General features: G+C 49.4%; 1 protein-coding gene across 9 annotated transcripts in view; it reads right to left on the bottom strand.

Annotated features, from left to right (window-relative positions):
- cfap54 (cilia and flagella associated protein 54) overlaps nucleotides 1-14217 on the bottom strand; it is a 724932-nt gene that overhangs the window by 380275 nt on the left and 330440 nt on the right. The window lies entirely within an intron of this gene.

The raw sequence follows: 14217 nt of genomic DNA, 5'->3' as shown, positions 1-14217 counted from the left end.
ATCGTCAGAAATTTTCTCCTGGTGACTCCAATAATGTAATTTTGGTCAAACATTAATGATCTGTCTGCTAAACGGTTGAATGTTGGATTTTGGAACAGATTTTAAGGTAATTACAGATTGAATTTGACTTGCATTAGCCCCACAGAAAAATAAGGACATCTATTACTTAGCTTAAAGTAAATATTAAAAATAACAAACATTAAAGTATAAAACACTGCCAAGATATTAGGGCAAATTCTGCGATCCACCTATCCCTATGAGGAGCTGTGAACACTGGGAGCATGGGGAACAGAATCAAAAGCCTCGATATTGACTGGGAAACATGTTGGGAGCGGGAGGGACCGATATCATGTGGAAAAACCGGAAGAAAGTTCAGCACTTATATAAAACAGAAAATGCTGGAAATACTCAGCCGGTTAGGCAGCATCTGTGGCGAGAAAAACTGAGTTCACGTTTCAGGTCGATGACCCTTCGTCTGAACTGGAAAAAGTTAGAGATGGAACAGATTTTTAAGCAAGTGTAGGGGCAGGGAAAAGAGGAAGGGGAGGAAAGAACACAAGGAAGGTCTGTGATAGAATGGAAGGCACTCCTCACAACCACTTACCTTGCACGTGCACCCTCTTTCTATGTACCTCCTCACGTCCCAATCTATTCTTCCACCACTGACGCTCACCGTCAACCCTTATGCAATTCCATGCCTCTCCCTCATAGTCGCCCTCACCAAATGCATGGCATCCATCAGGTGAATACATGCCATTACACTCACTGAGTTCTGTTCTTTCCTTCGTTGCAGGAGAAAAGAGCACAGAACATGAGGGAGAGGAAGAGAAGCGAAGGTGGGCTTCCACAGATCTTCCAGCTCACAAGTGCAGAGGAAGAAGCGCTGCAGATGAGTGGATTTTCGGTGTTCCTGGCTGTTGGAGACGGGAAGCTCCAGATACCTGGTAGCACAATTAAATATTAGTGGCTCATATGTCATACGGCACTCATTCATATCGACTTGATTTCAACAGCGAGTGAAATATGATCTCCTTCATAATGATAAGTTGCAACATTCTTGCCTCGCCAGTACTAATTCATATCTTTTATCTCCGACAGAGCCCTCACGTGTAACAGAAATCAGTGGAAGTCGCAGACAACAATTCCTCAGAGGAGCTGAACTATTCTGAGGGTGCGCCGTCACAGGACTCATGCAGACTATGACCAGCTCAGCTGCTCGCACTTGGTTGGGACCATTTGGACAGAGAGTTGGGTTTTCACCTGGTGACTCACACTTTATAAATGAGAAATAGCAGATGGCGGTGACAGGGACTGCAGTGGAGTGCACGTCGAAGGGCGCAGGCCTCTCCAAGCTCTGCTCAGCTGCACACGGATAAAAACATAAGAAATAGGAGCAGGAGTAGGCTATTTGGCTCCGCCATTCAGTAAGGTCATGGCTGATCTGATCTAGGCCTCAACTTCACTTCCCTCCCCGTTCTCCATAATCCCCGACTTCCCTATAGTTCAAAAATCTGTCTATCTCCACCTTAAATATATTCAATGACTAAGCCTCCACAGCTCTCTGGGGCAGAGAATTCCAAAGATTCACGACCCTCTGAGAGAAGAAATTCCTCCTCATCTCCGTTTTAAATGGGCGACCCGTTATTCTGAAACTATGTCCCTAGTTCTCGATTCCCCCACGAGGGGAAACAACCTCTCTGCATCTACCCTGTCAAGCCCCCTCAGAAGCTTATATGTTTCAATAAGATCAACTCTCATTCTTCTAAACTCCAATTAGTATAGGCCCAACCTTTCTTCATAAGACAATCCCTTCATCTCAGGAATCAACCTAGTGAACCTTCTCTAAACTGCCTCCAAAGCAAGTATATCCCTCCTTAAATAAGGAAACCAAGGAGATGCTGTACCCAGGGGGCCGTTGAAGAAGAGAATCATTGAGCAGCAGTACAGAATGTGCGATGAACTAACAGGCCTTTGAAGCACACTGATCCGGATTGCAGAGAGAATGGAGGAGTCCAGCTCAGGTTGTCGCAGGGCATTATGTTGATGTGTTCTTCCATGGATAGAGTGGCCAGCTCCATTGAAAATCAAACGCTCCAAACAAATGAGTCTATGCACGGCATAACCACAGCCGTACCGACTCTGAATTACACCATGTTTGACACCTGAAATACACTTTAGTCTTGGTCTTACAGTGCTGCACCGATCTGCACCAAAGTGCTCTCCAGCACTATGGTAGCAGTGAAATGTGGCTGGGCCATGAAAAGGATGATGGCAAAAGGAGACATGGAAGTAGGGACTCCACTCAAAGCACTTCCACTTCCCCCCTTAGTCAGTACCCAACACTCTGCCTTGTGTTGCAGTGGCTGAGTCTGCCCCTGCACAGGTGCAGATGAAGCGGTATTTGGCGGGGCACTCACGGGCTCCAAAACCCAGAGGCCATCAGCCAAGAGCATTTCAGCAGTCAAGCAGCAATCGGAGCAGCCTGCCTTTACCTCTGCTAAATCCACAGGGGTTTTCCCAGATAGGAACAAAAGGAAAAGGAAGAGAAAAGCTTTGTAGTTGCACAAGACAATGCACATGGTTTTATGTTTAGGTAAGGTACATAAATATTATTCTTTTGCACCATTTTCCTGTCTTGGGCATTCTTGGTTGCTGAGTAGTAAGTCGCCTTTCAACTTGTTTGATGATGAATGGGAAAACATGAATTGACAGGAACCAATGGGTGAATGTGCAAGTTGTTTGTTTGCAGGACTGCTTTGTGTCAGTGGCATTGGGGCAGGAATGGAGGGGTGGGAAGAGTGACCATTGCATGTGCTTGTGACATGGGTACACTGGTGCAGCCTAAATGAATAAGGACATCCTGTCATACTAGGAAGCAATGCGAGAAGCTGATGGTGCATTGCCCTCACTGCCTTCCTCTTCCTCGGCTACCCCTTCCTCTTCCTCAGAATTATCCGAAACACCTTGTTCCTCCTGCAGGTCCAAACCTCGCTGCTGCGTATCACTGATTAACATGTACCAGTAGCGCCCCGGAACCCGCTCAAACAGGAAGTGGAGCATACGAGATTGCACTCCACTTCCTGTGAGGGACGGTAACCACAATTTCGCGGCTGGGGTGGAACCTCTGCGCTGGGCGCTGGAAGTCCCGCCCCGAGTCGGTTACCGCCCCCAATCGGGGCCCTGGGAATACCGCCCCTGGAAGGAAAAGACAGCTTGGCCTAGAAATTCGACTCGGGCAGTGGCACAGACAGACGGTATTGGATTGGCCGCCCTTTATACGCTGCGCCTGATATTCAGTTTCATGGCAGTCAATGGAACCGAATATCAGGCGCTGTGTCGTCAATCTGATACTGCCATTTTGCGGCAGCACCTGAGACAAATTTCTAGGCCTTAAGATTTAACTACTTCATGCACCAGTGATAGATATATGGAATGAACTACCAAGGGAGGCAGTGGAAGCTAATTGAACTGTATCAGCCAGTTCAAGAGAGTTGGATAACTACTTGGAGAAACATTGGATGGAGGGGTAACAAAACATACAAAAATTGACAAGAAAATACCAACTGATCCATTCAGCCTATTCCATCCAGACATACATGTATCATCTACCGACACCAGCCAGTCATGCAATCTCCTAGGCAAAGGCAAAAAAAAAAACAGAGAAAATTGTGTCTACTTGCCGCCACGAGTTACTGCCGGTTTCCTGAAAAAATTGGCGGCCACCAGCCTAACGCCCTTCTCTGGCATGGGACTTGTTGGCCGCCATTCTGGTGAGGGCCACAGAGCTGCCGTTAGCATCACTGACACTAGAAATGCAAATTTGGAGAGCGTGACATTAGTCAGCTTGATACACTGACTTAATGCCACACTCTGCAAACTTGAATCTTTGTGCTGAGTTTAGTGCTGGATCTCAAGCTGGCTCTGAAAAGCGAGCATGCAGCAGACTGACAGACGTTTCAGCACTTCTCAAAGGACCACACACATCTTTAGGACTGGATTTTTAAAATATTTTATTGAAGTAGTGACTTGGTGCAATACATGCTAAAAGTTTTTAAAGTGTGTATTGATTGTAGAGACTGCTGCTGGATAGCTGGAAGGACTCGGATGGTAAAGGAAGACTTCTGAGAAGACAGAAAATACTAGAAATACTCAGCAGGCAACCTCAATTCTCCTTTCAACATTTGTCCCACACCTTACCTTTCCTCTGTTACTGACCATCACAGCAGCCACGATGCTGAAATAAAAGCCACTACAAAGCAAACTTTCCAATCCAATTTTATATATCTGTCTATTCATTATTACATCAAGAAATCAACTCATCACCCTTATGCATTCCCTTAATGACTATCCTACTGATGTCACACAGTGCTACCCCAGTGGCTGCAGCATGGTTGGAGGAAGATTGCTGCCTTTAGTGGCAGACACTGCAAATGGTCTTGCAGCTCGACCTTAAAGAGCTGGTGGCTGGGAGTGTGAAATCGGGTGCATTGAGCAGTGTGCGAGGCTAGTGGTGCAATTGGTAGAGATGGCTTTTCAAGATGCATTCACTGACCGTGACCAATGGTCTGAGGTCATGAAGCTTCTTTGGGCACTGGACCCAGGCAGGGGGGGCCACACTGCTGGCAGAAACGACCTCAGTGACCTGGTCCCACATCTTTCACGGGCCATTATCGCAGACCAGGATGTCCGGAAAGCCATGGGTCACGAAAACCGTACGCAGACTCTCCACAGTGATGGATGTCGTGCACGAGTTCAATATGATGCACTCGATCCTCTTCGAGTATGCATCGACAACGATCAGGAACATTTTTCCCATGAACGGGCCCACATAGTCCATGTGAATACGTGACCATGGCCTGTTGGGCCAGGGCCACGGGCTGAGTGGGGCCTCCCTGGGGGCATTGCCCAGCTGGGCACACGTCGTGCACCTGTGAACCCAGTATTCCAGGTCTGAGTCAATCCCTGGCCACCACACGTGTGACTGGGCAATGGCCTTCATTAAGACGATGACAGGGTGCTCGCTGTGGAGTTCCCTGATGAACGCTTCTCTTCCTTTCTGGGGCATGACTACCCAGCTGCCCCATAACAGGCAGTCGGCTTGGACGGAGAGTTCATCCATCCGTCTCTGAAACGGCCTGACTTCCTTGGGGCACGCCCTGTGTGCGGGCGCCCAGTCCCCAGTCAACATAAGAACATAACATAAGAATTAGGAACAGGAGTAGGCCATCTAGCCCCTCGAGCCTGCTCCGCCATTCAACAAGATCATGGCTGATCTGGCCGTGGACTCAGCTCCACGGTCAGGACGCATTCTTTTATCATGGATAGGAGGGGGTCCCTGTTGGTACAGAGTTTGATCTGTCGGGCTGTGATGGGGGAGCCCGCAGTGTCAAAAGCCTCAACGGCCATGACCATCTCGGTGCTCTGCTCCGACGCCCCCTCAGTGGTGGCCAGTGGGAGCCTGCTGAGCGCATCAGCGCAATTTTCGGGGCCTGGCCGATGCCGTATGGTGTAGTCATACGCAGCCAACGTGAGGGCCCATCGCTGTATGCGAGCTGACGCTTTAGTGTTGACAGCCTTGCTGTCGGACAACAGGGATGTTAATGGCTTGTGGTCTGTCTCTAGCTCGAACCATCTACCGAAAAGGTACTGGTGCATCTTTTTCACACCGTACACACACGCAAGTGCCTCCTTCTCGACCATGCCGTATCCACGCTCTTCCTGGGAGAGCGACCTGGAGGCGTAAGCCACCGGTTGGAGTCGGCCATCATCGTTACCTTGCTGCAAAACACACCCAACCCCATAGGATGACGCATCGCATGTTAAAATCAGTTTTTTACAGGCGTCATACAAAGTCAACAGTTTGTTGGAACACAGCAGGTTCCTCGCCTTATTGAAAGCCCATTCTTGACAATCCCCCCAAGACCATTCACAACCTTTACGAAGGAGCATGTATAACGGCTCCAACAATGTGCTTAAGTTCAGCAGGAAGTTCCCAAAATAGTTCAAGAGTCCCAGAAATGATCGCAATTCCAACGTGTTGCTGGGACTGGGCGCCCGGCGAATCGCTTCAGTTTTTGATTCAGTGGGCCGGATCCCGTCTGCGGCAACCCTCCTGCCCAGGAACTCGACCTCTGGGGCCAAAAACACGCACTTGGCCTTTTTCAGCCGCAGGCCTACCCGTTCCAATCGGCATAGCACCTCCTCCAGGTTGCGGAGGTGTTCCTCAGTGACTCGACCCGTTATAAGGATGTCGTCTTGGAACACGATCGCTCCAGGGATGGACTTGAGCAAGCTTTCCATGTTTCGCTGAAAGATAGCCGCTGCCGACCGAATGCCAAATGGGCACCTATTGTAAATAAATAATCCTTTGTGTGTCATGATAGTGGTCAGAAACTTGGATTCTTCAGCCAGTTTCTGAGTCATGTAGGCCGAAGTGAGGTCCAGCTTCGTGAACAGCTTACCACCTGCCAGCATGGCAAAAAGGTCCTCTCCTCTCAGGAGCGGGTATTGGTCTTGCAGCGATACTCGGTTGATGGAGGCTTTGTAGTCGCCACAAATCTTAACCGAGCCATCTGCTTTGAGGACGGGAACTATGGGACTTGCCCAGTCACTGAATTCAACGGCCGAAATTATGCCCTTTCTGAGCAGCCTGTCCAGTTCACTTTCAATTTTCTCACGCATCACGTACGGCACCGCTCTGGCTTTGTGGTGCACTGGTCTGGCGTCTGGAGTGATGTGTATCACTACTTTGGTGCCCTTGAACGTTCCGACACCGGGTTAAAAGAGTGACTCGAATTTTTGCAATACCTGCGAGCATGAACTTCGCTCCACGGATGAAATGGCGTGCACATCCCCCCCATTTCCAATTCATCTCAGCTAGCCAACTCCTCCCCAAGAGCACGGGGCCATTTCCCAGGACGATCCAGAGTGGCAGCCGGTTTTGTGATCCATTATGCGTTATCGCCCAGCACTGGAATGATCTCTTTGGTGTTCGTAAGTAGCTGCGTCTCAATGCATTCTAATTTGGGCCTGCTAGCTCTGTGGCCATAGTCTCTCAAATTATTGGCCGCTCATGAGGGACTGGCTAGCTCCGGTATCCAGCTCCATGTGCACCGGAATGCCATTCAGTAAGACTTTCATCATCATGGAGTGGCGTTTTGGTGTATGAGCTGTGGACGTCGGCCACATGAACTCTCTGAACTTCAGCCTCCATGGTAGTTCCCCAGGCCTCATCCTGCATTTCAGACCCCTCGTCTGGTTCGTCTGTCTCGCAGACTAGCCTCGCTACTGCCTTTTTGCATATCCTGGCCAGGTGTCCCTTGACATTACAAATCCTACAGGTGTAAAGTTGGAATCTGCAGATTTTTGCAGTGTGTCTGCCCCGGCATCTCCAACATGAGCTGAGATTGCTGTTAACAAAAGGACTATTCCCAGGCATTCCTTTCTGATGGCCCATTTGGCTGTTTCTAAGCCTTCTGATGGGGGATGTTAATTGTCCCATCACAGGATGTATTGTTCCTCGTGATGGCGTGAATTGCCGATCCCCTTCCATTGTCCCTGTTGCAGGCCCACCCTGGAGCTACTGGAACTAGTTGCTGCCTGAATGGTGTCGAATTGCCCTTGTCTGCCCGCCTGTACGGCGTCGAATTGCCCTTACCTGCCTGTGGGGTTCTGTGTCTTTTTTATAACATTGATTCCCTGGTTCAACGCAACTTTAAAACCAGGGTTGTGTGCGTAGATTAACTTGGTCTCTTCTTCCCCTGCCATAAAGGTCTGAGCTATCAACGCCGCCCCTTCTAAAGTCAAATCCTTAGTCTTTATGAGCTTCCTGAAAATGCCGGCATGATTAATGCCCTCGATGAAAACGTCCCTTAACATCTCCCCCCTGCAGGCATCGGAGAACTTTCAGAGACTGGCCAAACGCCGCAGTCCCGTCACGAAGTCCGAGATGTTTTGACCCTCCCGACACCGGTGAGAGTAGAACTGGTGCTGGGCCATGTGTCATGTGTACGCTACTTGCCGGCTTGAGATGCTCACTGATCAGCTGGCTGAGCTCTTCGAAGGACTTGTCCACTGGCTTTTGGGGTGCGAGCAGGTCTTTCATTAGCGCATACGTCAGTGGACCACAGCTGGTCAGTCGATATGCCCTCCGCTTGTCAGCCGCTGCCTTTGTGACAAAGCTCTGCTGGAGTCTTTCCACGAAGTCGTCACAGTCCTCACCCACACTGTAGTGTTCCTCTGTGCCACCGGTGGCCATCCTCGTGGTTCGGTGATTCCCGATTCTCGTCGCCAGATGTAGTGTCTCTGCACCTTATTACAAACTCACACGAGGCATGTATATATCAGACACGGTCACTCTGTTACCTTCACTTTATTCCTAGGACTAAAGAGTGTTGATCCTGGGTGGGACCTCCCCTTTTATACCTGGAAGCCCAGGTGAGGAGCTCACTCCCTGTGGTCAGAGTGTGCATTACAAGGGTACAGGTACAGTATGCATGAGTTACAGTTACATACTTATAGTCATTGCAAGATGGTGAAATACATGACAATTCCAGTCCTGACAGCGCCATTAATTTCGGGCTGTTAACTCCAGCTCGTGATGGTACTGGCAGGTTTTTAAGCACTCTCCAACTTTTAGCCCAGAAACACACTTCCCAGCAACTGGAAGGAGGCCATTGCCCCAGGTCTTCAGGGCCATGAGGAGGGAAGTGGCAGAGGAGGTTTCAGCCAGCACTGTAGTGCAACGAACTTTCACACATTGCTGGAAGAAATTCAATGACCTCAGTCGGCAAGTAAAAGTGAGTACATGCTTCTACACCTCCTACATACCAGCCTCTAATCCTCTGTGCACACTGAGAAAACCACCACTCCCCCACCCAAATATGTGCAGCTACTCAAACTCACATCCTCATCTCAAGCCTTGCCTACAATCACAGCTACTCAACGACAGCAGGCATATCTTCCACATACAAAGCTGGACTTTTACTCTCAAATTCCTTTCTTTTGTAGGCCAAGATGGCACATAATCGGAGGGAGCAACAGAGAAGAGGTCGGGGTGAACCTCAGCTCCAGCAGCTGTCCGACCTGGAAGAGCGAGTGCTGTGGTGTTGACCCCGCTGGGGGCAACAACAGTATCTTCATCCCCTCTCCTTTTATAATCCCACTTCCCCCTCACACAAGAAGGCTTTATCACTTTCCAGCTCCTGATACTGCCTGCATTCCTTGCTCCATTCTGTCCCCCAGCCCTTAACGTGAGTCGTATGCCAGTTATGCTTTCAGATAATCAGCAAGCAGATGACCAACCTGCAACTGAGCCCTCCCACCCCCCATGATAATGACGATGGAGAAGAGGAGGACCACCCAATCATCGCATCATTGCATCTGTCACCTGCAGGGACCAGCTCAGAGACTGGTCGTTAGAGGTTAGCTTAGTAGAGGGTGATGCACCGGGGTTTAGTGGGCTGCAGCAAGGCCAAGGGTAGCTCAGGAGCCAGCACCCCGGAGGGAGCGCTCGCTCGCAAATTCTGCTGCACAGGACTCAGATGAGGACCTCGATGGGGAGGCGTTCACAACAAGGGTGATGGCCATGCACTCCGACATTATGGGTGCAATGGCAAGAATGCCCAAGAGCATGTCGCCAATGGTAAGGAGCGTGGAGGATTCTACCTCCAACATTGCAGAGAGCTCTGCGCACATCATGGAGTCCATCATTTCCAGTTTACAGATGATGGTGGACTCCCAGAGAGACTGTGCGGATCCAGACCTCATGACGCATGTCATGGGCAATGTGGCAGCTTCCATTGCAGCACAGACGGAACCAACAGAACATCTTAATGCTGTAATGCAGACAATGGTTGGTGGCATCGAAGCTCAGACTGCTCTCGTGCAGTCTCAGCTGGATGCGACACAAGCTCTGACTGCTGCCATCGTCGCTGCGGATCTCAAGGTATTGCAGCAGGTCACCAATCTGTGCTCCAATAGATGCTGCCCCGGGAGAGTGGCACTGGTTAAGTGCAACAGGAACCTGCTATCCTCTCTCAGGATGACAGCATTCCTGAGCCCACCGCTGCCACTCCACCATTACACTTGTCGCGGCCTGTGATCCAGCCAGCCCAGACTGCCGCCGCCCAGCCTCAGGTGGTGCAGTCTACAGCCAGGCCTTCTAAGCCCAGAGTTGGTCTGGCCTTGACACTCAGCAGCCTTCCACCAGCCCTGCTGCAGTCACAGGGGACACACTGGCAAAGGAGCTCTAGAATAGGTAAAGCCAGTGATAAGAGGGGATATAAGTATTGCACAAGAGCGATTTTTAAATGTAATTGTTGTTTATAATTGTGATAAATTTTAAATGTAATGTTGCATATTTAACTCTGTCTCACAATTCAGTTTTGGGGCTGTGGAATGGATGGGGAAATTGATGTGCAGATGGAGACGTGGAGAACAACCTGGAAGTGGGCTGGAATTCATTGGAACTGAAGTCTGATGAGACGGTCGTGGACCGCCCTTATGGAATGGCGATTGAGTGCCTGCCTCCTCCGCCGCTGCTTTTGCTGCTCCTGATCCTCCTCCTCCTGCACCTCATCCACCTCATTCTCCTCCTCAGGTGGTGGAGCTATGCCTGGTGGCAAGGGCTGCGCCCTCATGATGGCCAAGTTGTGCAGTATGCAGCAGACGACGAAAAGGGACATCCAGTGAGCCGAGTACTCGAGGACTCCTACCGAGTGGTCAAAGCAGCGGAAGCATTGTTTGAGCACTTCGAAGGTCTGCTCAATGATGTTCCTGCTGGCAGAACGGCTCTCATTATATGAGTGCTGGGCAGGAATGTTGGGTCTGCAGAGGGGAGTCATGAGCCAGGTAGTAAGCGGATTGCCCTCGTCTCCGAGCAGCCGAGTATTTCCTTCTGTAGAGAGCATCTGTGACCTCGCAGATGGAGCAATGGCGGCAAACTGGGAGATGTTGGAGATGTCTCCTGTTGCACACTGGAAGGATCCACTGGCATAGAAATTGAGCTTGATGATGACCTTGACTGCCACTGAGGGAGCTGCCCTCACCCTGGTCTGAGGCTCGAGGTCTGTTTGCAGGAGGTGGCAGAGCTCTGTGACCATGTTCTTGCTGAAGAGCAGCCTTTGAACACACTATTCCTCAGTGAAATTGATGTAACAGAAATGCTGCTGGAATACCCTGGGTGGGCAAGGTCTCCTGTTGACAGCCCTGTTGGCCCTCCTCCCTCTGGCCACATTTTGCTGCCTTCCTCACTGTCTAAGTTGCCTCAGATGGTGACGTTAGTGCATGAGGTCAAGTGCCAACACAGCCCTCATGAAACAATATAAATGTTGGACTTTCAAATCTGCCCTCAATGAAAGTCACGAATCTTTAACAGGTGGAACACTCCTTCGACTGGAAATTCGTGAAAGCTGTCAAAACGCCTGTCTGTCTGTGTGGAAGTAAGCAGCAACCATTATTGACCGACTGAACATTTAGCCGATGCTGGCGCCTTTAAATAGGCTCCTCCAGCCAACTCCCAACTGTCGTCAGCGCCAGGCGGTAAAACAGGGGGCAAGAGCAAATTTATATTCCGGGGCGGTGATGTCATCATCAATTTACATTTTTTTAATCTGTTTCCAGCCCCCCGGGAGCCTAACGGGAGATGCAAAGTACTCCAAGTTCATCCCCTAAATCTCATCAAGGAGGATAGCCCCAAATATCTGAGCCTGTCCTGATAATTATGAGCACTAAGACTCAGTTGGTTGTCCTCCTTTTGGTTGTCCTCCTTTGGACTTCGCTATGAGGGAATTGAAACTAGGTACAGTAGTCTAAATGCAGTCATACGAAGATCTTATACAGGGAATGTGTTGATTTGCTAGTTTTGTATTTAACTGTCCTATCTATTCATTTTCTCTATGGGTCACAACATTGACCAGCGTTTCATGAACTATTATCTCCAGGTCCCTCCCCTGCTCTGCAGCCGAAAGAGGGTAAATTTGCATGGTATTCATGTGCCTGGAATTACTCGCAGCCAAATGCATCATGCTACATTTATATGCATTGAAGGATAACTGACATACATTGTATCTATATCAGCCTACAGTCTTTTTGTTGTCCAAAGTCCTAACTCCCACACATACTTTTGTGATTTCAGTAAACTTATGGACTGTACACCCAATCCCTTCACCTAAATTACTACTACAGACAGTGAGGAGCAACAATCCTGACACAGACCCCATGAATGATACAACCTCTCACAGAGCTGCGACCACATATAACTATCTGCCAACATAAATACAACCAATTCACAATCCTGCTTAAAACGTGACCATCAATTCCACAGGACTCAACAGCCCGTGCACCACCTTACTGAAAGTTTTTGAAATCATTAGTAAATAAATGAAAGCACATGGAATTGGAGGTAAGCTTGTGACATGACATGGCTTAGTAACTGGTTGGGAGGTAGGAGCTAGAGATTAGGGATAAAGGCCGGAATTTTAATTTAGAGGCAGGTAGGGAGTCAGGGGGTGGGGGGGGTGGTAAAACTGGAATGAAAACTAGAAACCTGGAAGAACGGGTTTCCCTCAGGCCCTACAAACTTTAACGGCAGGGTATGATTTATATTTTTTTAATCTGTTTCTAACCCACTGCCAGTCAGATTGAGAGGCTGGGTGGCTGTGGGGCGAATAGGCCTGGGGAGCAGAGAGGAGGAAGCCCGGGATCTTCGGAGGAGGAAGACAGCTAAGATCGTTGGCATGGTTGGGGACTGGGACCGTCGACGGGGTGGGGTGGTTAAAAGGCTAGGATCGGGGGAGGGGGTGGGGGGTTGTAGATTGGTCCGAGGAGGGGAAGTGGAGGCCGGGGGAGGGGATTGGAGGCCCCACGAAGGATCGGATGCCTCAGAAGGCAGATCGGAAGGGTGGCGCGGTGGGGGGCGGTTGTCCAATCGCGGGGGGTTGGCGAGGCAGGAATACTGGATCCAGCAGGTAAGTACAAAGGGAATTACCTCCTGCAGTTCTCACCTTCCTTTAGCTGACGAGTTCCCCGAGGCCACGGAAATCCGGCCAGCCACAATTAAGTTTAACCATGAGGCACGCAACCTCATAATAAAATTTAAAGTGCCAATCCACCTCCTGGGAGCGGGTTGGCCACCCGTCCCTGTTAAAACATGAAGTGGAAGGGTTGGAGGTATGTTGGGGTCAGGATTCATATTTTTAAAACTTTAACCTCCCACCCGACCCCAATCCACCCTTTTTTGGGGTTAAACTTTCTCCCAAAGAGTCTGTTTTCTGATTGACGGATGTGACAAGTTGTGTTCCCCAGGGATCTGCACTAGGGACTCAGCTTTTCACCATATATATCAATGACTTGAATGAAGGAATAGAGAGTTGTATAGGAGACACAGTAGGTTGTGTGGATGGGAGGAGGAAGTTACAAAGGGACAAAGAAATACTAAGTTAAGTGGGCTAAATGGAGCTCAATATGGAGAAGTGTTCGATCATCCATTTTGAGTCTGTGAAAGACAAATTGTAATATTTTTTTAATGGTAACAAACTAGGAGCTGTGGAAGAGCAAAGAGATTTAGGTGTCCAGGTACTCAAATCACTAAAAGTTAGTGCAAAGGCACAAAAAGTAATCAAAAGAGCAAATGGAATGTTGGCCTTTACCTCAAGGGAATTAGTATTCAAAAGTGAGGAAGTAATGCTCCAGTTATGGAGAGCCTTGGTCAGACCCCAGCTGCAGTATTGCATTCAGTTTTGGACACTGAACCCGAGGAAGGACTATACTGAACTTGATTCACTAGAATGATACCAGAGCTTATGGAAACATGTTGCATAAGCTTGCCTTGTATTCCCTTGAGTTTATAGAAGGATGAGGGGTAATCTAATTGAAGCATTCAAAAGGTTTAAGTGATTCGCTAGCATAGATACAGAGGGTCCAAATTTCCCCAGCCACCTAGAGCGGCGTAGTTAGCCATGGTACGCCGACTTTGTGGGGCAAAAAACGCACCGAAAATGTACCTTTTACTTTGGCCGCTCCTTCATCGTTCTGGTCCCATGGCGCTGCACAGCCTGTGGGGAGCGGAGCTTCGGCCATACTTGCTCAGCGCAGCTGGCAGGGGGGCAGGGCTTGGGCCCAGCGTCTCCTCGAGTGCCAGTAGAGCGACGCATGTCCGTTTCAGTGTGGGCGCATGCGCGTTTCAGATGGAGCAGGAAGCTTGCCAATCAGCCAATT

Source organism: Pristiophorus japonicus, chromosome 13 (genome assembly GCF_044704955.1).
Source record: "Pristiophorus japonicus isolate sPriJap1 chromosome 13, sPriJap1.hap1, whole genome shotgun sequence".
Classification (NCBI taxonomy): Eukaryota; Metazoa; Chordata; class Chondrichthyes; family Pristiophoridae; genus Pristiophorus; species Pristiophorus japonicus.
This window is presented reverse-complemented; position numbering and strand designations above follow the sequence as displayed.